Source organism: Hemitrygon akajei, chromosome 23 (assembly GCF_048418815.1).
Source record: "Hemitrygon akajei chromosome 23, sHemAka1.3, whole genome shotgun sequence".
Taxonomy (NCBI): domain Eukaryota; kingdom Metazoa; phylum Chordata; class Chondrichthyes; order Myliobatiformes; family Dasyatidae; genus Hemitrygon; species Hemitrygon akajei.
Genome location: NC_133146.1, coordinates 57,675,964 through 57,701,623, shown reverse-complemented (window position 1 = coordinate 57,701,623; position 25,660 = coordinate 57,675,964). Strand labels below are relative to the sequence as shown.

At 41.6% G+C, this 25,660-nt stretch overlaps 1 protein-coding gene across 42 annotated transcripts in view; it reads right to left on the bottom strand.

Moving 5' to 3' along the window:
- The window catches only part of tcf7l2 (transcription factor 7 like 2), a 191,809-nt gene that overhangs the window by 132,720 nt on the left and 33,429 nt on the right, over positions 1-25,660 (bottom strand). The window lies entirely within an intron of this gene.

The window sequence follows — 25,660 nt, the reverse complement described above, 5'->3', positions numbered from 1 at the left end:
CACCATCCCAGAGATTCATCTTCTTGCAGGCAATCACAGTAAATACCAAGACACACAATAGAAAATATTAAAGACTGCACCCAACAGACGGATAAAGAACTAATGTGCAAGGCAGCAAGCTTTGCAAAGAGGAAAAGGGGGAAAATAAATAAATAAACGGTCATTAAGTATTGAGAACATGAGATGAAGAGTCTTTGAGAGTGAGTCCACTGATTGTGCAAAAATTTCAGTGATGAGTGAGTGAAGTTATCCACACTGGTTCAAGAGCCTCAAACACAAGAAAGTCTGCAGATGCTGGAAATCCAAAGCAACATGCACAAGATGCTACAGGAACTCAGCAGACTAGGCAGCAAAGTAAACAGATGACATTTCCGGCCGAGACCCTTCATCTGTCCTGGTTGAAGGGTCTTGGCCTGAAACGTTGACTGGTGACTCTTTTCCACAGATGTTGCCTAGCCTGCCGAGTTCCTCCTGCATTTTATGTGTGTTGCTTTGATTCAAGAGCCTGATGCCTTCAGACATTAAATATTGCCCATGCAATACATAAAGCTCAAATTTAATTTGTCTCATCCTGGACGAGCAATCCTGTTATTACAAAGTCAAAATTACCAAAAGCAAATCTGAATTCTTTCTCACCTTTCCAAATAGGTCTCACTTTCCTGACTCGTCAAATTTGGCATGTGAGATTTCATATGTTTTCAAAATGTCACATTTGCAATGTGAAGCCAAACAAAAGTTAAAGATGATCCTGAAATCAGCAGCATACTCACACAAATCTGCAGCTGTGTGGTTGGTAACGAGATTGTGAGACAAATGGCAACTCAAAACACCCTCTACACTCCTGCAACAATCCTATTGAGACCTCTACTTCCCATAAAACAAGCTCAACTATACTAATTCAATTTGCTTCCATTTCCCAGTTTGCCAAATTGTAATCCCAGTGTTTCATAATAGGACATTAAGCCTGCAGATCCAAATCTATTAGCAACAGAAGCAAGACTGCCAAAATTCTATCTGCACTGAGTCGTCACAGGCGCAAGGTGGAAGCACATTGGTTTTTGCACTGTGGTTGTGATGCTGAGGTATTCTATCTCTCTGGATGCAGTATTCAATTCCCTAAAAATAAACTCTCGGATCTGCATTTGAGATTAGACCACATGGTTTCAAATATTGATAAAAGTTAAATAAAAACGCAAAATGCTGGCAGAACTCAGCAGGTCAGACAGCATCTATGGGAGGAGGTAGTGACGAAGTTTCGGGCCGAGACCCTTCATCAGGAGTGAAGTTACATGGGATGGTCGAGGGGGGATAAGAAGTGGGGGGAGGGATGAAGTAGAGAGCTGGGAAGTGATAGGCTGGAGGGAAATGGGCTAGGGGGAAGGTGGAGAATTATGGGAAATAAAAGAGAAAGAAAGGTAGGGCTGGAGGTAGATTATAGTGAGGGGGGGAAGAGAGAGAAAGAGAACCAAACTAAAATTATGAATAGGGATGGGGTAAGGGGGGGCAGGGGTATCAACGGAGGTCTGTGAGTTGATATTGATAAAGGTTCTTGTTTTCTGGGCATCTATTGGAAGATTCATAACCCAAGGCAAAATGGCAAACTACTGTGCCAGTGCATTAACAGATTAATGTACAGTGAAGATACTAAAATAGAAGTCGGTTCATTGAGTTGTATTACAAACCAACTATGATCTTACTCAATGGCAAAAGACATTGAATGCCATGCTTCCTTTTCCATTTTCCAGTTCTCATATCAATTTAATTACAATTCATTTCAAGTCAAGTGAAGTTTATTGTCATTTAACTAGATATATGTATATAACTTATATAACCACACAATATATATGGAAATGAGACAACATTTCTTCAAACCAGGGTGTAAAGCACAGTAGTATACATAACACAATAATTTAATGCAAGGATAAAAATCAAGAGATGAATCACACTTAAATAGCAAACTAAAAAGTGTATTAGTATTAAATATTGTAAGGTACGGAAAAGATTATCCAGTGACACTTTAAATGCGATGCAGCAATGAGTTCAGAAGCCCAATGGCTGGGGGGAAGAAACTGTTTCCTATCCTGACCTTTCTTGTTTTTATGCATCGTAGTCTCCTGCCTGATGGTAGAAAGTCAAAGACAATGCTGGATGGATGGGTGGATCCTTGATAATATTAAGGGCCCTGTGTACACAGCGTTCCTGATAAATGTCCCCAATGGATGGTAGGGAGTCCCCTATGATCCTCTCAGCCATTGTTACAGTCCTGTGTAGGGACGTCCGATCGGATGCTTGGCTGCTCCATGCCAGTTGGAGATGCAACTTGTCAGGACGCTCTCCTATAAAATGCAGTTACGATGGGTGGGGAAGAGTCCCAAATCTTTAAAGCTTTAGACTTCATACACTGATTTACGAATTTCTCAGAAACATTTCAATGAACATCATGCACAATCAATTCATTACTTCATGTAGGCAGATGCTCAAGGTAACCAAAATTAACAAGAGCCAAGCACTGTTATTCATCAGGAGTAGTTTGGGAAAATGTGACAGGGAAAATCTGCTGAGCTGAGGAGAAAGAGCAAGTAAACAGAACGAAGACAGTGGCTCTTTCGAAGAGCAGAAATGAGAATAACACCTTGTGCTGTGTTTGGTCATCCACTCTGGCTCCCGAATTCCTCAAATGGCATTTTAACAATTCTCAATTTCTTTATCAACCACTAAAATGGGCAGCCTGAAGGACAACTCACCTAAACTCTAGCAAAGACTTCCATAGCACTATACTGGGGAGGAGCATAAAGCCTGTTCCAAACCTCAAGTCATAGAAAAGGCTTTTAACCCTGATTATCTGTGCCAAACAAAATGTCAAATTGTTCTGTATATCGTCTGTAATTCCTTCTCTGTTCATGTGGCTCTTGACATCACTGTACGTCGCCTGGCATCTTGCTCCAGATATCTACCACTGTGAAAAATGAGAAGAACTTGCCTGACAAATTTCTTTTCAACTTTCACCCTATCATCTAAAATCTATGCCCTCTGCTTTTGACATTTCAATTCCGGAAAAAAAGACACCAACTATCAAACCCATTTCAGCTTCTCATCAGCACTTTATACCCCTAACAGGTCTCCCCTCAGCACCGTAAGACTCCACAGAAAACAAACAATCCAATACACTCCATCACAAGCCAACATCCTGGTCAACCAACCCTGTGCCCTCTCCAAAGCCTCAGTGCGGCAACCAGAACTCATACTTCTCCCAAATCTGACTGAGACAAATTTTAATACAGCTGCAAGGTAGCTTCCTAATTTTATATGAAATGCCCAGATCAATGAAAAGCATACCAGAACCTTTCTTGACTCCCCTGTTGGATAGCTATGGGCTTGAATCCACATCATTGCTCCCAAGTGTCCCGTCATTTAACGTATACTTGACGCTTGCATTTGATTTCCCAGAATGCAACATGTCACACTTGTCCGGATTAAATTCTATCTGCCATTTTCTACCCAGATTTTGAATTCACTGTTAACTAGCCTTCCTCACTGTTAATAACTACCAGTTTTCAGGTGATTTGCAAACCTACAAAACAAACCACCTGTGCTTCATCCAAACCATTCATATTACAAACATCAGAAGTCTCGGCACCAATCCGTGCAGAAACATCGCTGGTGTCCAGTTAGGGAAATACAGTCTGGATGAACCTACCATGACAGATCTTACTGCATTTTATTAAAGCCCATGTAGACAAAATCCTTCCTCAAACTCAAAAAACCTTCACCAATAATTTCCCTATCGCTGATGCAAGGCTCACCACTCTAATACTTCCTGGTTTACTGGATCGTTATCTTAAGACTTTAAAAATCGCTTTTTAAGACAATTACTTGAACTACCATGAAGGACCATAGAGTCAAAATGCACTGGACGCCTGTGTCATTTATTTTTGAAATATGGGTAATATCCAATGCTCTCCCTCATTGCCTTTTGTCAACAAACAACAGATAGCTTGCATTACTCTACAATGGTTTGATAGTTATCATCTTTTGCCACAATCCTTCAAATAGTATGGTTTCAGAAAAATTCTTCATGGTAATTGCTCTGAAGTGTAATAGAGAAAGTACAGCGTCTTAACAACAGTAACTTTTAAATCTAAAACATGAGAACAGTATCCATGATCCCTGCACAGCAGAAATCCAATATTTAGATACATTAAAATCAAAACTGTTCTTGTGGTTGGACTGTGTTGCAACTCTACGTGTGCAAAGCACCATTTTCCGATTCATTGCAAACACATTATCCAGCACCTGGCCGACTGGAATCATCCCAAAGAAACACGGATAAAATTCCAATGTATTGGTAACAGTCCAGCTCTTGCAGATGTCAACCCTGTTCAATAGATTTAAAGTTAAATACATACTAAAAAAAAACTTTGTTGTAAGATTCAAGAAACATGCTCCAATGAAACAAAGCCTGCCTTGATTGTCCTGTGCAGTGGGCCCCTGAATTGGAAAAGACCAGCCTTTCATTTAAATCGCATCTTTCACAATCTTTGTGCTTGTTAGGTTTGCATTAGTTCTTGGCTCTCAGTGGGGTGGGCATTAGATATGTGGCCTGTAGAGCACAAAAATATCAAAACCAATAGATTATTTTTAAAGCAATAAAAGGGAGAAGTGGCTACCACTTTAGTGCAGTAAAGGTCCCGCAACATGAATAAGTTGGTCTTCATTGGGAATCAATTAATCATAAATATTGGTGAGCCCTCAAGACTTTCTTTTTATTGACAACAGTTGGATTTTTGACAATTTTGGTATCATGAGGTCACAGGAGTCAGCAAGACTGGACTAGTTAGTTTACAGTGGGACAGAGTCACGGTGGAAGAAACCTTCGTATGTCTCTGTCCTTGATAAGCTTGTACAAGATTTTGGCCATCAGTAGGAATGGTTTTGGCTTATTTGTGCTAAAGATGGGTCTGACAGCATTGCAAATTCTGCACGTCATGGTAATCTACAGACTGCTCGGCCTTTTACGTGCTAGATTTTCTGCTGGACCTCACCTTAAGGTAATGCTACAACTATATCATTACCCCTCAAGCTATGGTAGGCCACTAATCCAAAAAAAACACAAATCTGTGGTTAATTAGCTCCGATTCTCCAAGTCCTTCTCAGTAAATCAGATCTCATACTACCTGGTAAAGAAGTCTCTTCACAGACACTACTTACGGCCAACTCCATAATGAGAATCAGGAGGTGCCGACTGAGACACACCCCCTGCATTCAAATTCCTCTGACAATATTTCAGGTGCTGCCATTGTTTTTGAGGGCTGAGGGTTGGAGATAGCAAGGTGGATTATACAGTGGTTGATGGAGCACTTATTACCTGATTGAATGCCGGTAATACAGGCATCCACATGGTCTCGCCCTCAAATGATGAAAGAGTCTAGCAAACACTAATGGCTGAATCTAGGATGCTGCCAGCTGTTCTGTCCCACTGAAAAATTAGTTTGCTGGCTGGAGAATGGCATGCCAAGTGACACCAGGGACACCTTAATTGTGAACAATCTTCAACAAGAAAAGCCCAGCTGCAGATACTATGGACAGATCTTCCTGCAGTGTGCCACAGGGAAAGGCAAACTAGGATCCTCCACAGCTACTACCTCCTAGTGGCAGAAGGCACATTTCTCAAGTCACAGTGAGGGTCCCATCTAATTATAGAGGAACAGCTGACACCGTCTTCAGTGTGTGATAACTCCAAGGAGATGCACTTACTAACATGTACAAGTCACAGCAGCAGAATTAGGCCATTTGGCCTATCATGTCCATTTCACTTGGCTGATTGACATGGACAAAGCCTTTGACTTTGAGCACACTCCTCAAATTTAGCAGCCTACAGAAAAATACCTACATCTTATCGAGGTGTAAATTGCTGTAATTTCTTATTTGTACCTCACGGCAGCTTGCTAACTTTGACCTTAAATCACGGATGTACATTAGAGCCAATTAAAGCAACCATGAGCATCTTTTCGCCGTGGTTAAAACAGATGATTAATTTACCAACACCTTCAGCTTCTGTCATCTAAGAACAGACTTCGAATCTGTCGACTGCACACCTGACACGAGACCCACAAAATAGGTGAACTATTATGAGCCCTGTCTTAGCAGATCACCTGATGTGCAGAGAAAAAGATTCAAATGCTATTTATAAAGCCTTGCACTGCTCTACCAAGCTCCTGGTATTTGGCTTTCTTACGTTTAAATGCCTCCTCAATCTGATCTTCCCAAGGAACTGCCAGTTCTACCATGACCATCTGCTTTGGGATTTCTGACAGAAGATGCATCACCACTACCCATGTGGAAAATTCCCTAGTCTAGGGTATATTCAAGATGGTTTCCAAACACCCAAGTTAGACAATAGCAAAGTGAACTCTACAGTCTGCAATAGAACATCAAGATCAATTCCCTCACTATATCAAGTCACAAGGACTAGTAAAATCGAACACAATAAATTAACCTATGTTTAACAATTAAGTCTTAAGGTGAAAAGACCTTAAAGAAGTTTTGTAAAGTATGCCACGTATATGTAACTAAAAATAACACTAGTAGCAGCAAAATTAAATTCTTTGTATCGACTCATTTCCTGAAGGCACTGATACTTTAACAGAATCATGGTTCACTTAATATCTTTCAAGTTATACAAGTCAGTGATAATAAGTCAGGTTCTGAGAAATCTCCAGGAATCCTGCATAGGTCCTTGACCCCACACTTTACCCTTTTGGTACGTAGCTGAGGGCTACAATGTTTCACAACAATGTTAAAGTCTATGCCCATGTGCAGTAAAACATCACAACATCCAAGGTTTGTTCCAACAGTACACAATGATTGATTTTCAATGTCTTTGCCTTTGTCAAAACCCAAGACCAATGTCCATGGACCTCCTTACATCTATCAAGGGCAGGTTAAGCCGGCTGGGGAGGGGGATTCCAAACCTTTGTACACAATGGACCCCTAGCATCAACCGAGTGGTTGGGAACCCCTGAGGCAAGGTTTCATGAATGCAGTAACAGTTACAAGGAGGAAGTGTCATCAGTAATGAATGATGGGCATCAGATCTGCATCTCCATTCCTAAATGGATTTTTATACAAAAACAAAAAAAATTGCAATGTTGACTTGTTTTCTCTCTTTCCCAGCCCCGACAAAGCATCTTTGGCCCAAACATTAATTTTCTTTCTTGCCAGAAATCCTGAACTGTTGAGCTTGCATCATAACATTTATTGTTTATTGCGACAGGGTACGGACAGATGCTTCCGACCCTTCAAGCCGGGGCACCCAGCAACCCCAAATTTAGAACATAGAATAGTACAGCACAGGACAGGTCCTTCTGCCCACAATGTTGTGCTGACCCTTAAAGCCTGCCTCCCATATAACCCCCCCCCCCACCTTAAATTCCTCCATATACCTGTCTAGTAGTAATCATGGGACAATTTACAATGACCACCTAGCCTACCGACTATACATCTTTGGACTATGGGAGGAAACTGGAACCACCGGAGGAAACCCACATGGTCACAGGGAAAATGCATGAACTCCTTACCGAAAACAGCAGGAATTGAGCCCGGATTGCTGGTACTGTAAAGGGTTGTGCTAACTACTATGTTACCATGCTGCCCTGATGAATTAATCCATAAATCATGCTCACTTCACAGCTCAATAATGCCAATACCCAAGTGTCACTTCAAAAGCAGCCTACACAATCCTTCCTCTTTAGCAATACTGCTACCCTGGGCCAACACAAGAAATAATTGTTGAGAACAAGATCAGCTAGTTTGATAAATCTAACTATTGCCATCCAATAAACTCAGATTAGCATCATAGCATTGAGGAAAAAGATTCACTAAGTGAGGTACTGCTTAACCCGGAATCCTGGAGCTGCCCAAATTCTGGTGCACTAAGTCCACTTGTCCCCTTCCATCAGTTCAGAAAGTCAGTGTAAATGGGTATGCCAATCAATGATTTCACAACGAAAGAACATTGTAAGAAATTACAAGAAACAGCAATGGAAATCAAGCAGTGTGCTTCGAGGATTGGCAATTAGAAATAGCATACCACACCTCCATGTCTGGCGCCAACTAGTTCTGAGGTACTGAATCATTGGACAAAGAGTGAAATGTCATACAAATATTGATACGACAATGTACCTGCCCTATTACAGAACAAAGTCAATTATAGCCCAGTTCCTGAAGAACTCCTGTTTGTCACTGGACTCCTCAAACTACAAGTTCCTTTGCTAAATCCCTCTGCGCTAATACAGATAATACCGATAATACAGATGTTAAGGCAAGGACTGGCAAGGCTAGGGCAGTCTTCATCCAGCTCAAGAACATCTATTGCACCAAAGAGCTATCACAGCACACTAAAATCAGGCTGATCAGCTCCAACATGAAGCTAGTTCTTCTGTACAGGACAGAGACTTGGGAGGACAACAAATACCATTAAGAGAAGAGTACTGTCTGAGAAAATTCCATCTGAATCTGCCGGCCAGAAGTCATCAGCGACACCAATCTATGGACTCACTTTCAAGAACCCTTCATCTCATGTTCTTGATGTTTATTGCTTACTGGTTTTTTTCTCTCTCTTGTATTTGCAGTTTGTTGTCTTTTGCACTCTGGTTCTTTGTCCATCCCGTTGAACGCCATCTTTCATTGATTCCACTGTGCTTCTTGGATTTACTTTGAATGCCCACAAGAAAACTAATCTGCGGGTTGTTTCTGATGACATTTATGTACTTTGATAATAAATTTATTTTGAACATTGAAGTAGTAAGGAAAAGAAAAACGGGGCTGGATAGGACACTAAGTATCAGCATCACCAGGCAACCACTAACAATGATTCTCCAGGGAAAGTGGAAGAATGGCTGGTCAAAGAAATTGAAGCTGATGCCAAGAAGATAGGCTATGCCTGGGGAAAGAGTGACCCAGGACAGAGGACTCTGGTGGGTGGCTGTCAGCCGCCAAAGCCCCAGTAGGGGTGGTGGGCGAACAGTAATAACCACAGCAAATTTATATGGAAAGTGGCGAAAGAAACAGACAACAGTTCATGACCACAATGTCAGTGATAACAACTGCCATAGTCAGTGGGTGTGAGTGGAATCTCAAGTGAACTGATAATCCATCCACACAAGTGTAACCACACCTAAAGTTTAGCTGGTCTACCACTGAGAAACACTAACAAACTTACTTTGAACTTTGAAAACCACAACACACCAAGTGAAATCACAATTTAACGGTTTGGAAATGGAATCAAGTAATCTGCTATGACACAGTCTTTGCAAGGTACAATACTGAAATGTGCTAGGCATCTTGTAAAGTGGGAATGGGAAGAGGGGGATGAAATTAAAATAAATATTTTGCCCATGATTTAAGAAACTATTTTATTAACACAGCCATGTGTTGGCACATGTAATACCAAACCAAAAAAAAAACCCTTTCTATCATGCATCTTGAATGAAAAGCTGGCAAATCAAAATTTTCAATCCTACTCAAGCATCTTTTAAAATTACTGGTTGGTTTCCATTCACTTAAGGGAAGTGAAGCCCAACACCAGCTCTTGATATACTGAATATAAAAATGTAATTAAAATAGTTGGAATTTATAATGTGGTTTTACTAAGTAATCATTGTGATTATCTTACAGCTGGGGTGGAGAAAGTCTTTGGATAAGGATGTGGGCTCAAGACCAGCTCAGGTTTGTGCCCGATAAGGTTTAGATGTTGAACCTTATCCACCGTAGTAATAATCTGCCTGATGCATACAGGTAGAAGTCATTATAGGTGTGGTAGTATTCTGTGAATGAATCATCAGAACAATTGCACTGGCACTGGTGTCCAAAGAGCTAAGAGCAACAGTCAGCACTTTTATGGTAGCTATAGTCATAATTCAATGCTAAACACTCATCTGCAATCTGTAGATACAACGTAGACGGAAATGTCACATCTACAGCAAAGTGCACTTTTGCACACCCTAAATTATAGGTGGGGGCATTTAAACTTCAACATGTGTTGTTCCAGATTTCCATTTCAGTAAAGATCCTCTCAAGAGGTGGGCCCTGTCAGTGACACACACACCATCTTATGCAGCATGTCTTTCGGTTCACAGCTTATCTTTGTACCCATTCCCTGTAACCTCTGATTTGAATCTGGGTAAAAGGTCAATCAAAATTGAAAGAATGACAAAGAATCTCCTCGCCAATTACAAGGAAATCAGCAAAACCTTTGATAATGCAACTTCTTTGGAATCTGTGACCACATCAGAAAATGGCCATAATTCCACATAGAATAGTCTAGAAAATGGACTGATGCAAGCAGAAGCAATCCTTTGCGGTTACAGTGGAGTTCCAAGATCAGACTGAAGCCCATTGTTGGAGCAGTGTACACAGAGTACAGGCTAATATAACAGGTAACCTCAGAGGGCTTCCACCAACAATTGGTGCCAACATTATAAAGCTTTTCCCTCCTCTTTCATCAATCTTAACCTGTCACAAGCAAAGTGCCTAAAAGGACAATACAGAATAAAGCACAATTAAACTGAGAATGAACAACACAGGGAGTCTATTTCAAGGTTATACTCAGAGCCTGGTGTATAGCCAGAGAAGTCACAAACATGGAGGCATGGTATGGGATTTCCAATTTCACTCTCTTCTATTCATTTCACTTTCCTCTTTCAAACGGCCAGATCACGTGAATACAGCTCGAGGTGGCTCCCATCACATCACTTTCTTCATAACCACAAGTTCAGTGAAAGTTTTAATGTCCAAAACAAGGAGAGGGATGTTGACAACCTGATATCAACACAAAAACTAAAACAAAGATCATGATCTTAAATGAAACTAAACAAAGGCTTGCTTTCTTTGAAACCTCTTTCCTAAGGCAGTTCAAGAATGACTTGCTCTCACTCTAGTGAATTGGGTCATGAGATGATTGAGTCTAATGCAGGATCTGCAGGCTCTGTCACTGAAGGGGTAGGAGGTCTTTGACAGGACAAGTGGATTGTTAAGGATGTGGCTTCAAAGTAAATTTATTATCAAAGTACATACATATACAACCCTGAGATTCATCTTCTTGCATGAGTACTCAGTAAAGCCAAGAAAAACAATAGAATCAATGAAAGACCTCACCCAACAGGATGAACAAACAACCCGTGTGCAAAAGACAACAAACTGAAAATATGAAAGAAAAAAAGAAATGAGCAATAAATATCAAGAACATGAGATGAAGAGTCCTTGAAAGTGAGTCCATAGGTTGTGGGAACGGTTCAGTGATAGGGTTTGTGAAACTGAGTGGAGTTGTCCCACTGGTTCAAGAGGGTGATGGTTCAGGGGTAATAACTGTTCCAAAATAGTTAAATGAAGAAGGGCCATTTCCTCCCATTTTTACAAACTTTACCAAACTAGCCAGTTGGAAAAATGGAGTTCTAACACACACTGGGAAATAATTTTGAGTTACCTTGGGAGTATTTAAAAGAGTATTTAAAACTAAATACAGTGTGCATCTTTAGTAACTTTTAACTCAGGGTAATACTTGATATGGGGATTGGGTTCTAATGATCTAAACGTCATGCTGCTCCTTTAAATTCCCCATTGAAACCTGACAAGAATCCAGAATCAGTGTAGACCAGAGGTTTCCAACCTGAGGCCCACAGACCCCTTGGTTAATAGTAGGAGTCCATACTATAAACAAGGTTGGGAAGCCCTGTTGTAGGCAATTGCTGCCATTGCACTGACTGCACAACGGGGGGCTTATAGCAGCATACCAAAGACAATGGAATACTGCACATCATTAAACAGCAACAATGTCCTGTACACTGCAGACTAACATGTAGCATAGTGGTTAGCACAGCACTTTACAGTACCAGTGACCAGGGTTCAATTCCTACCACTGCCCATAAGGAGTTTGCACGTTCTCCCCATAACCATGCGGGTTTCCTCCCACAGTCCAAAGATGTACCGATTGTTAAGTTAATTGGTCATTGTAAATTGTCCCATGATTAGGCTTTACTGGGATTAGGGTCGAAGGTCGGGAAGAACCTATCTAAATAAATAAAATTAAATAAATTACTGTAGAATTTGAAAACTGGCAGATTTATTCTATCATGAAAAGTTGTATGGCACTGGATATGCTATCAGTTAGGTGGGAAGGGTGGGAGAAATGGAGGGAGAGGCAGTGTTAAAAGCAACACATTTTGCTCTGTGATACCAGCCCAGCATTCACCTGGTTACTTATTTGGATGCTGTACAAAAGCATCTGCTGGAAAATGAGCTTTTTAAGAAAAATGTTGAAATCATAATTGCCCACTCCCTACCACAGAAGGCAGTGGAGGTTCTGTGGAGTTATTGGGTATGTTCATAGAGGAACAAGATATATTTCAAGGGGTATGAGATGAAGTGGGAGCAAAGCAATGATATGGATGGTTACCTGTTAAGTTGTTGAATGGTGGAGCAGGCCCAAAGTACGGCCTGACCTTCTCCTGCTTCCTGTTTCTATGACAACGCAGCACAAGCTACTATAGAAACAACAGCAAATCAAGCCATTGTACACAGCACTCAAATTTTATTTGCAAAAATGATAATGTTTTAACTAGTTCTTCACTCAGTTTTCAAAAAAAATCAGATTCTGCTCCCAACCATTTAAGCATTGAGGGCTTCTGCTTCAGTTATAACACAGTGATGGGTATAGAGTCAGAATCAGGTTTCATATCACCAGCATACGTCATGAAATTTGTTGTAATAGGGCAGCAGTACATAATAATGAACCTGTAAATCATAAAAAAGGCTAAATTAAATAAGTAGTGCAAACAGAGGGAAAAAAAGTAGTGAGGTAGGGTCCGTGAGTTCAATGTCCATTCAGAAATCTATAGCTGTGGAAAGTCACACACAGCACCCACACAAAATGCTGCAGGAATTCAGCACATCAGCCCGCATCTACTATGGAGGGGGAACAGTCAACCTCTAGGGCCGAGACCCTTCATCAGAATTTCCAGCATCTGCAGGATCTTGTGTTTACCCATCATCCCATGCCTTTCTGGTCTAATTTACACCTGATTTTTCATGTTGGTGGAAAATCTTGCTGCAGTGTAGAGCTTACCAGAATGATGGTTCTACAGTATGTAGCTCTGTGGTACATTACACTACAATTTTGCATCAGATTGTGGTTTAGAGAAAATCTTATTGTAGAGTACTACCAGAACTATGGATCTTCAGTAATTTTTGTGATATCCTAAAGAAGTCCAGCATCTGCAGATTTTCTCTTGTTTGTGATTGGATTCAGCAGGCTTGTGGTTAGACTGAAACTTTGGGCTGGAGTGAAGCAGTGGCGACCAGGCCATAAGAGTGGAAAACAAACTGATTTAAGTGCCGAGCCACAGTAAAAAGATCAAGGCACCATGGCCGAGACAAACCAGGGTTCAGTTGAAAGTTAAAAGTCTGTCCTGAGCCTTACAGGCTCATCAGGCCAGTGCTTATGCCGGTTTCCGTGGCGTGAAGTGACTGAGAGAACGAGACTATCGCGAAGTTAGCCCTCAGCATTTTGCCGGTACCCATTTTCAACTGGGTGAACTGGAGCAATGTGTGGTTAACGACAGAACACGCTGGGGCTGGGGCTCAAACTCACAGCCTTCAAATCGAGAGTCCAACACCTTAACCACTTGGCCACGAGCCACACAGGGTTCAGTTTACCACTCTACAAACCTTTACTCTTCTCAGCACTGAACTGACTCAGCAGCTGTGGCCTGCAGCCAACAGGCTTCTGACTCCATGGCTGGAGACTCGCTGCCTGACACCCCACAGTTTATGCTCCGTGTGATATTTGTTTATTTTTTTGAATGTTTGCATGATTTGTTTTTTTTATATACACACACACGCACGTACGTGCACGGTTGACTGTCTTTGCTATTTGAGTCACCCACCCCACCCCCCACAGTGGAATCTACTGCATTTCTTTGTTTTATGGCGGCCTGCTAGAAGATGATGAATCTCGAGGCTGCCTATGATATACATACTTGGATAATAAATGTACTTTGAACTATGACCTGGCTGACTTCTCTCTGAGGATGAAACTCTGGGAAAGAAGTTAACCTAATCAAAGATCCATTCATTAGTGATAGGGAATATGCAGAAGCAAACAAGACTGGCACCGTGCCTAAAACAAATATGCATAAAAACAATGCACAATTCTCACCTTCTCCACCTACCATTAACATACCAATAAACCCTAGATGAATAATTTATGCATGTAAGAAAATTAATACAATGAATGAAATGCTGGTTTGTGAACTAATAACAATACACTACTAGAATAAGGTTTTCACTGGCGATATCATGAAATTTGGTTAGTTACAGAAGTGTTAAAATAGTGCAAATTAGCCAGCTGGTGGTGTAGTGGCATCAGCACTGGACTTCGAGGCAAATGGTCCAGTGTTCAAATCCTGCCAGCTCCTTGAACACTTTCATCCGTGCTGAATTGACTATCAAACTAACAACTCAGCCTTGTAAAACAAAAAGACAAAATGCTAAAGAAACTCCAAGGTTGCTGCCCAGTACACTACAAGGTGTGGAGAGGAATAATACAGTAACAAATAGTACAAAAGAAGAATAATGAAGTAGTGTTTATAGACATTGAGAAATCTGTTGACTGTAGGCCTTCGGGCTCCTGTACCTTCTCCCTGATAGCAGTATCGAGAAGATGGCATGTCCCAGATGTTCCTTAATGATGGACGCTGCTTTCCTGAGGCAATGAACATACCCTCGATAGTGGGTAGGGTTGCACCAATTATGGAATTGGCTGAGTCTAGAATATCTGGTGATCAATGGAGCCTCCATAGCATGCAGTACTCCAACCAATCAGAATGTTTTCCTTTGATAGATAGATAGATAGATAGATACTTTATTCATCCCCATGGGGAAATTCAACTTTTTTTCCAATGTCCCATACACTTGTTGTAGCAAAACTAATTACATACAATACTTAACTCAGTAAAAAATATGATATGCATCTAAATCACTATCTCAAAAAGCATTAATAATAGCTTTTAAAAAGTTCTTAAGTCCTGGCGGTAGAATTGTAAAGCCTAATGGCATTGGGGAGTATTGACCTCTTCATCCTGTCTGAGGAGCATTGCATCGATAGTAACCTGTCGCTGAAACTGCTTCTCTGTCTCTGGATGGTGCTATGTAGAGGATGTTCAGAGTTATCCATAATTGACCGTAGCCTACTCAGCGCCCTTCGCTCAGCTACCGATGTTAAACTCTCCAGTACTTTGCCCACGACAGAGCCCGCCTTCCTTACCAGCTTATTAAGACGTGAGGCGTCCCTCTTCTTAATGCTTCCTCCCCAACACGCCACCACAAAGAAGAGGGCGCTCTCCACAACTGACCTATAGAACATCTTCAGCATCTCACTACAGACATTGAATGACGCCAACCTTCTTAGGAAGTACAGTCGACTCTGTGCCTTCCTGCACAAGGCATCTGTGTTGGCAGTCCAGTCTAGCTTCTCGTCTAACTGTACTCCCAGATACTTGTAGGTCTTAACCTGCTCCACACATTCTCCATTAATGATCACTGGCTCCATATGAGGCCTAGATCTCCTAAAGTCCACCACCATCTCCTTGGTAGATATTTACAAGTCTTTGACGACATGCCAAATCTTCTCAAACTATTAATGAAATATAGCCCTTGGCGTACCTTCCTTGTGATTGCATCAATGTGCTGGCCAAGGTTAGATCCTCAGATATATTTACACCCAGGAATTTTCCACAGGTGACCCCTCAATGGGGACTGCTGCCTGTTCTCCCAGCTTCCCCTCAAGTCCACAATCAATTCCTTGGCCTTGATGTTCAGTGTGAGGTTTAATCATAGCACCACTCAATCCATCTCACTGTCCTATATGCTTCCTCATCACCATCTGCCAGCAACAGTGGTGAGTGACAGATATACAGAGAGCGTTTGAGCTGTGCCCAGCCACACCATTACGAGTGTGGAGAGAGTACGGCAATGGGCCACTGCACCCGGTGTTGACTGACAGTGAGGAGAGGTTATCACTGATAACGTCCAATAAGGAAGTCGAGGCTCCAGTTACAACACCCCAGCCAATTCAGGAACATCTTCAATCTCTCATTCTGCATTTGGAGCTTCATCACAAGGGCATCAATCACACTGGTGCCCAAGAACAGCAGGGTGAGCTGTCTCAACAACTGTCGCCCAGTGGCTCTTACATCCCCAATGATGGACAGCTTTAAGAGGCCGGTCAGCACACTACTCTGCCAGATACACCATCAGGGCCTGATGCCTGACAAAAGTACACCCCTCATAAAGGACTCCAAGGCAGAGATCACACGGTGGCCAGATGCTGTGGGTATTCACACTCGTGTAGGGTTAGGGGATTGGACTTGCCAAAGCTCTGGCTGGCGTGGGATGGTAGGGCAAGACAATCTAGTTGAAAAATACAAGATTCTCATGGACCTGGGCACAGTAAATGCTTGCAGAATGTTTTGTCTCAGAGTGTAGGCACGGTCATAAATCGTGTGGGGTGTCCACTTCCATTGAGAGGAGGAAGGCTGCCTTCCCTCAAAGGACTGCCTGTATTTGCAACGTCTTACCCCATAAGGTAGGATGGTTGTTTCCTTGAAATTATTCAAAGCTGAGATTAGATAGATTTTAGTTCCTTTGGGAATTGAGGGTTATGGAGAGTGGACTTGAGGAAAATTCAATCACCGTGATCATACTGAATGGAGTAGACTGGAGAGGATGAATGGCCTACGCCAGTTCCAACTTTCTCCTTGCCTCAGACTTAAGAGCTATTCAACTCTGTAAAACAAGGGGCACAATGTTATCTAACAGAGTAGTAATTACAAGAGAAACAGGGATCAGGACAGAGGCTCTGGGCCACGGAAAAGCAATGACCAACAGAGTGAATAGCAAATGAGACCAAGAATTGGGCAATGGGATGAGATGGTGAAAGACGGGCATTCTGGAAGGAGGTGATTAAAATGGAGGAATAACTATTTATGTTCAAATTTAAATTGTAGTTATTTATTGCGATTTCACCACAAAGCAGTACTTCATTTTGAATATTAATTGATATTCACTGCTTTAAAAAATCCACAAAAACTATTTGGCATGAATGGCCCAGAACATCAGGATGCAGCAACTTTCACAGGAACAAATGTTCAAGTATGCCCCAAGCCATATAAACCTTTTTTTTAAATTATACCCCACAATGTCCTTCCTTTCACTGATTCTATTATGATTATTATTCTATAGATTTATTGAGTATGCCTGCAAGACTATGAATCTCAGGGTTGTATATGGTGACATATATGCAGTTTGAAACTTGTTAAAAAGAAAAGCACTAAGTTTCCTACATGCCCAAATAAATACAACACGAACTTCCCTTTCCACTAACACACAGCCTCAATATGGAAGCCACAATGTTTCCATTGAATAATTTGTAAAGTCAGGAGAAACACTGAACGTCATTAATGAATACCTGATGTGGATCTGAGTCACTTGCCCTTAAAGCAATACACAAGACAACAGCAAAAATAAAAGATCGTGTATACCCAATAAGTATTTAAACTCAGCAAGTTATTGTCCTTTCAATAAAATTGTATGACCTAATGCTTCATACATTTATTTTCGTTATTTTATGCGATTTGGGAATTTTAAATTGTCCAATGCTGTCTGTGACCGTTAATAGGGTACCTTTATGATTTTTTTTAATTAAGAGGTACACAGGCCTGACTTTCATTAAGGTTGATTGAGTGCTGAGTTAGTTCATACAAATATATTATTGGGTTAAAGAAACAATGTCACAATTCCTTCACTTACACAGGGTCTTTTAAAAAGGTTAACATCACCACAGTAAAATGCTTTAAAACAGTTCTGAACCACCCTGAAGCTCGTTATTCCTCAATACTTCATATAACCATCAGTAACGATCTGGCTTTACCAATGACTAGGAATACATGGTTGATTGACACAAGCACAAACAACTATTGCCTTGTGAAAACCTCCAAAAGTAAAAGATTCTGGATTCAGGATTATTTAATGTTATTTCCTGTAAACAAGTGTAAGAGAACAAATTTTTTTTTAATTCTGGATCTGACACAGCACTAAAAAACACACAAAAGATAACAAGCACAATAACACCATAAATACAAATATGCAAGATAGCTTATATACATAGCCTTATATTGTATGTCCATAAAGTGACGCTAGGGCTGTAGATAAGGTGACTGATGGGAAATTATGAAGTAATGATTGTTCGTGGGTGGAGGTGTTGGTCAGCTTTACTGCTTGGGGAAATTCACTATTTTTGTGTCTGGTGGTCCTGGCAGGAAGAGAAAATCAATCTACAAAACAACCCCAAGATACCAATCTTATACAAGGTTAGGATCTCATCTCAACAACTCAATGAAAATGGGTTTACTACATGGTCCCCATGTTATTTTAGATGTAGCTGAACTTTTAATGTTGTTTGCTGCGTCCTTATTAAATTGCCCAATTCGTTGTTAACAATTAATACTGTATCTTTTTTGATTCCCTCCCTAAACAGGAATTTAAGGTTTGCTTTTGTATTAGCCAATATATAGGCAAACAGATTAGTAAGAACAATTTCTACATTAGGGAGAGGCCCACTCTAGTCATCATAACAAGATGGCTTAAACCAGTTGGTTCCATTCATTCCAAGAGGCAACTGAGCCCATTAATTTAAAACATAACTGCTACAACTTCCAGCCTTCGATGTAAAGATCAGGCAAAATAATTTGAGGCTCTATAGGGAGCTCTGCTCAGAAATTATTCTGTTTCCTATTACACAGAATAAGAATGGAACTCCTATAAAGTGAAGTATTATAGTGATATTAGCAAATGTAGAACAACCATGTTCTATGCAGTTAATGAAAAACACACAAAACTTTCATAGTATATTCTAAGGAATCTCAGATGGCAGTTTGCTGTCTCTAGTAATCTATCTTCCACAAGCATAAACCAACAACTTTTAAAGGTGAGTCTTCACCTGTACACCACTGCAGTTGGCCAACGTTACTGAACATTGTCAGCTGTTGGTGGTCAAGCATCTGAAGTTTCAAGTCAAGCCGACCTTCGTTACCTTTTACTCCTCCCCAGATGCTGTGTCTTTCTTCATTCAAGTATCACCTTGCTCTAGTAAATTATATGACAGAGACTTCCATTCCCTCCCAGACAGCTGGGAAATAAATATTCCCTCTCAGGATTTATCACCCAGTCGTTTCTCAATCAGTAATCCCCTAGCTGCCTTTTCCACAGTACAAGCATGCATCAGTACTCCCACCCTCTTCCTTCCACCCGCCCCAATCAAAAACAAGCTGAATGTCTTAATTGTCTATTATGAAGGGCTTTCCTCTCGAATCTTCGCACAATGCAGACTATCCCCACACACTTGTCTGTCAGCAGGCAATGAGAGCTTTAATCCTGGAAATTTGGGAAGACAGAATGTCTCCTAAAGCCACTCATTCCATTTGTCAGATCTCCTTGGGATACCTGTAGCACCTCTCCACTGCTAAATGATGTCAACTGTAGCCATTGGTGCAATTTCTTACAAGGAAAACACACAAAAAATTAAAGCAAATTCTGTTGCTAAAGTCTTCCACTGACAAAGATCATTTAAACAAGCATTAATCCTTTCACAAACACAACATCAAAATGATCAGAGAATAATCATGAGCAAATGTGGCAATCCTGCAGACTTCCTGTGGAAAAAATATACTTGGTGATATGGGCAGTGTACTTGTTGGGAATCCTGAAAAGGGCCTTCACAAATATTTTCACAAGATCTTTTATTGCTACAAAATACTTAATCTGCAACCGTTGTCTTTATTTCCCAACTCTCAAATCTTCTAGAATTTCCTTTTGATTTTTAAAAAATAATCTTTAAATATCCTTTCCAAGGGGGGAGAGGAAAGAAAATCAATAGTGCAAAGGGAGTGCAAGGGGGGAAAAAAGGGGAAAGGTCTTGCCAGAAACTCCATTGTAACCATCACACATAATTTACATACAACAATTGAAGTCAAATGTGCCAATTCTGAGGCACAAATTCTTGGGTAGAGTTCAAACTCTAGGAATTAATTCAATGGGAAACATTTGTTTAATTGGGCAATAAGATATTTGCATGTGTTTGTTGTAAGAAAAACAAGTTCATTTCCTTCATATGCAAGTTTCCCCACTTTCACAAAGTTTGGCTTTAATAAATCAATTGAATTACAACACATTATTTTGCATGAAACCTCTTTGCAGGAGAAAGCAATATTTATTTTTTGAGGTATAGCATAGAATAGACCTTTCTGGCGCTTTGAGCTACACCACTCGGCAACCCCTGACATAACCTTAGGCTAATCGTGGGACAATTTACAATGATCAACTAACCTACTAACCAGCATATCTCTGGACTGTGGGAAGAAACTAACACGTTCCACTGGGTGGATGCATAAACTCCTTACAGTTGATGTTGGAATTGAGCTCTGAACTCTGACACACAGAGCTGTAATAGTGCTATGTTTACCCCCAAGCTACCGTGGTACCCCATAAAGATGAAGAGTTTTTTTTAAACCAGAGCTATAGTACTGTATGCCATATTAAACAAATGCTGTCTGCCTGTGTTGTTGAGATCGGTTAAAAGATTTTAGACATGACTATGGTGTGGGTGTAACTGAAGTGATTGTTATCATCTTCAGCAAGAAGTGTTGAGTAGGATGATCTACCTGGGTAATCGCTCGAGATTCCTACCATCAAAGAAAGCAGGTCTGCAGCCAGTATGATTCACTCTATATAATGAAAAAGAAATGGCTGATAGCCCAGGATGCAACAGGTCCTGACAACTCCCTGGTTTATAGTAGTGAAGGCATGCAATTCCTCTACAACTACAAGACTGGTGTTTAGCTGACAAAATCCCTGGGGAAGAAAGGCAACAGCATCGGTATTTGATGTCATGAATGCTGCTTACCACGTGGCATTGAGCAAAATTGAAAGTAGGGAAAGGATTCGCAACTGAACCACACCAAGCAAAAACACAATAAATCTGTATGTTCGGAGCTTCTGACCACACCTGGGCAACGGTGCTCAAGTTCCTCAGGGCAGCGTCCTGCACTTCTCATCATCATTCATCCACAACTGAGGACATTTCTGACTGATTCAGTGTTCAGTTCCAGTCACAATTCAATGGCTCATGGGACCAGCAGCATTTGCACCAGGCCCTGGCCAATTCCAATAGAAGAAAATCTAATCACCATTTATGAACATCCAATGACAGCAACAGTGTTCAGTCCACCTTGGTCACCCGTGGCCAGATACCAGCCACACAAGTATGACTACAATAGCACGTGATTATTGAGTATTTTACAGCGAGAGACCCACCCCATGACATCAAAGCTTCCTTAACATTTGCAAAGTACAAGCAAATAAAAAGAATATAAATCCTCCAGTTCCTCTAAATGCAGCTTTAACACCCAAGCATGTGAACACCATTCAGGTCAAAGCTCCCTCCTCTAGCAACTCAGCAAGACAGCAATGTCGACCATTCACAAGCAACTTGCCAAGGCGCTTTTTAAAAAAAAATTGTTCTGAGTGCTGTACGTGTTGACAAGTGCCTTACTATTTACTATCACTCACAAGTTTCTCTGCAATTTGCACCCCATTCTGACTGGGATACACACTACTGCATCTTCATGCCTACTGGGCTTAAATCTCAGAATTCCCTGCTCCCAGCAGTGCGGAAATGCCCCGTCAGGAAGAACTGCAGCGTTTAAAAAAGTGGTGCGCCACCATCTTCTGGAGGGCAATGAAGGGCAGGCATTTAAGGCTGGCTTTGTCAGCAAATTCAACATTGGAATAAAAATGCAGCAGCTAATAAATGAGTAATTCAGTAATTAAACCATAAACATCTCAGGGAGGCACCTATCCCAACAATCATGGAGTTAACACGATAGGGCCTGCAGGCAATAAGAACCTACAATACCTAACTTCACCTCCCACAAAAGACACAATCACCAGAGGTGCTTTTGCTTTCATTATTTTTCAGAAGCAATCCAACTGGTTTTAATAACGCGGCCACAACATCCGGGATTTTAGATGCACTAGGTTCTGTCAAAATAGATCATTTCTTAAGTTCTCATCTTTTAAAAGAATGGATGTAAAATAATTCAGTTTGTACTGTAAGCAAGTGGGAAAAAATGAACAGCCAGAATAGCCAGGGGGTGGGGGTGAGGGGGGGGGAAGTAGATGACTGAACGGAAAGCACTACTAGAGACTGGAGGTGGGGGTGGGGGCGAGGGGGGATGTAGATGACTGAACGGAGGGTGGGGGGATGTAGATAACTGAACGGAAAGCACTACTAGAGACTGGAGGTGGGGGTGAGGGGGGATGTAGATGACTGAACGGAAAGCACTACTAGAGACTGGAGGTGGGGGTGGGGGTGGGGGTGAGGGAGGGGATGTAGACTGAACGGAGGGTGGGGGGGGGGATGTAGATAACTGAACGAAAAGCACTACTAGAGACTGGAGGTGGGGGTGGGGGTGAGGGGGGGATGTAGATAACTGAACGAAAAGCACTACTAGAGACTGGAGGTGGGGGTGGGGGTGAGGGAGGGGATGTAGATGACTGAACGGAGGGTGGGGGGGGATGTAGATAACTGAACGGAAAGCACTACTAGAGACTGGAGGTGGGGGTGGGGGTGAGGGAGGGGATGTAGATGACTGAACGGAAAGCACTACTAGAGACTGGAGGTGGGGGTGAGGGGGGATGTAGATGACTGAACGGAAAGCACTACTAGAGACTGGAGGTGGGGGTGGGGGTGAGGGAGGGGATGTAGATGACTGAACGGAGGGTGGGGGGGGATGTAGATGACTGAACGGAAAGCACTACTAGAGACTGGAGGTGGGGGTGGGGGTGAGGGGGGGATGTAGATAACTGAACGGAAAGCACTACTAGAGACTGGAGGTGGGGGTGGGGCAAAGGGCCTCAGGTTTCATGGCCTCAGGGCAGGTCCATGAAGCTCCAACATTCCTGTATTTGTTCAAACAGCTTGGAAAGAAAGCTGAAAGCAGGGCACGATTTCTGCCTCCGAAGTTGTACTTCTCAAAAACACATCAAGAATTGGCCTGGATTTCATTAACCCCATATTCCCCTTGCATCAATATATTGACATGTAGTTCTTCGGCAGCCTTGGATTTCCATGTGCAGAAGGTGCAAGAGCTTGCGAAAAACAAACGCGTTAACAAATGCAACACTAATCCCTGTGTATGGTCTGGAGCGCACAGGCATTTCCTAGATAAGCTAATGGTGCACTGAAAGAAATCTTAGCTATCAAAAGTTGGGTAGATAGACCCACGGCCATCTCTGGGCTGATAATCATTTGCACAACAAGAATTGCTTTTAGGTTTCAGTGGAGTCTTTAAAAATATCTGTTTCGAGAAGATACTCACGTTCCTTCAGGCTCTATTTAACTGTATGCACTCCAATAATCCACAATCTGATTGTTTTGAAATCCCAATAGTTCAGCATCGAGCTCTCCAGGTGCTAATGCTCATGTCCTCCTGAAACTGTTACCCAGATTTTCATGCCCCCTTCGACCCGGTTTCATACGGCACTCATCCAACTCAGGGGATTCTCATCTATCAGCATCCTTCAAGCATAATGGGGTTGCAAGAAAATTTCTGATGTTATTGCATAACATCTTCTAAAAGTTAAGTGCATCAGTGAGTATTAAATATAACAACATCCAAATGGACAGATAATCTACAAGTCCAGCCCCAAAATCTCGAGCAAGCCATTTTATCAAAATTCCTAAATTTATTTATTTAGTGATACAGAGCAGAATAGGCTCTTCGAGCTGCACCAGCAACCCACGATTTAGCCCTAGCCTAATCACAGGACTGACCAACTGGTATGTCTTTGGGCTGTGGGAGGAAACCCACACATTCCACAGGGAGGGCACACACACACACTCCTTCCAATGGATGCTGGTATGCTATGAACCCCAAGGTCCCGAGCCATAAATGCGTCACATGAACCGCTACACTACTGTTCACTACGTGGCAATTGCTGAATCTGTGGTGCTGATCAAGAGTCAAAAGAGATCACCTTTTCTGGAGATAATGATTCCCTTTCTATTCCCAGCACGCATTCAGACTACGTTTCATTGCTTTACCCTATACGCACCTCCAAAATAAATGTTTTATCTAAAAATATTATTTTATGTAATTACATTACACCTGACTCAAATAATGACACAAAAGAGCCCACAACATTAAGCCTCGACTGCAGTGTGTTACTCAACTTTGGAAGAGTACCCTCGTCCAGCTCGAGTGTTCTGGACCTCCTTGTTCACTCCTGAAGACAGTGGTCTATCTACTCTATCCTAGACCCACGGTCCTCCTGCCACTGCACACAAGTCCTTGCAAATTACTGAAAAGAAATCACTGCCTTTTCAGTCCATAATTCAGTTGTATTTTTAAAGCCCACAAAGTCACACACACACAATGCTAGAGGAACTCAGCAGGTGAGAGAGCATCTATGGAAGAGTTGATGTTTCTGGCCGAGACCCTTCATCAAAACCATTCATGGAACCACACATATGGTAAAGCAGTGAAATGTAGTCTGATTGTGGATGAGAGTATTGGGATCAGAAAGGGGATCATCGGCTCCAGAATAGACGATCCCTTTTGTTTGTGTGTTTCGACTCTGATTAAAGGGTACGACCCAAAACATGGACTCGCTATTCCTTTCCATCAATGCTGCCTGACCTACCGAGTTCCTCCAACACTTTATCTGTAACTTTCAACTTCTAGCATCCGCAGAACCTCTGTTTTCTTTAAAAAAAAGCTCACTCAGCATTTCAGGTAGGGCCTTACTTAATAAGCATTTCTATGAAATATTGTGCTCTTAAATCCAAACAAAATCCAAGTTCTGACTCTGACATTTATAGTTGAACAGAAGTAGGAAGACACCTGAAAATTTGTTCAGCAATTCCTGCAATGCCTAGGTGAAATTTAGTTAAAAGAGCATCACAATTCTGTGAAGACGACCTGAAAGCTACAGGTGCAAGCCCAACTGCACTGCCGTGATTGCTCAAACAAGCAACTTAAAAGGACCATTACAACACACTGTATTTCTCTTCTTTTATTAATGGACAATCCTTGCTTTAGTTAAAAGAATTGAGAGAGTTTAAAAATTAACAACCTCAAAACAGGACAGTGAATCTTTAGTGAAGAAGGGGCGAAAACTCAATAGTCTGGCTGTATGCCCCCAACCAAGCCATCAACTTGAACGTTGAACTTCACAGTAGTAGCTGGCTTTCTCAACAATTCCTTTGATGTTACCTCCAAAGCTCGAGATCAAAGCAGCCGAGTGCGGTGTGGGGAAGTCCCAGGCTCTTAGGCTGCCAGCCTGTGATATATGTAAAATCTAAGCCAAAAAGTGAAGGCTGGAAGGTGTTAGTGTTGAAACAGTTCAATCTTATTAAAGATTGAACCAAATCGAATGAGTGGAAACCCAAGTGCTTTTGTCAAACAAATCAACAATAATAATAATTTTTTTTAATACTTTGGCTTGGAATTGGCTCTTATGAATATAAACATGCACTGATTAAGAACGA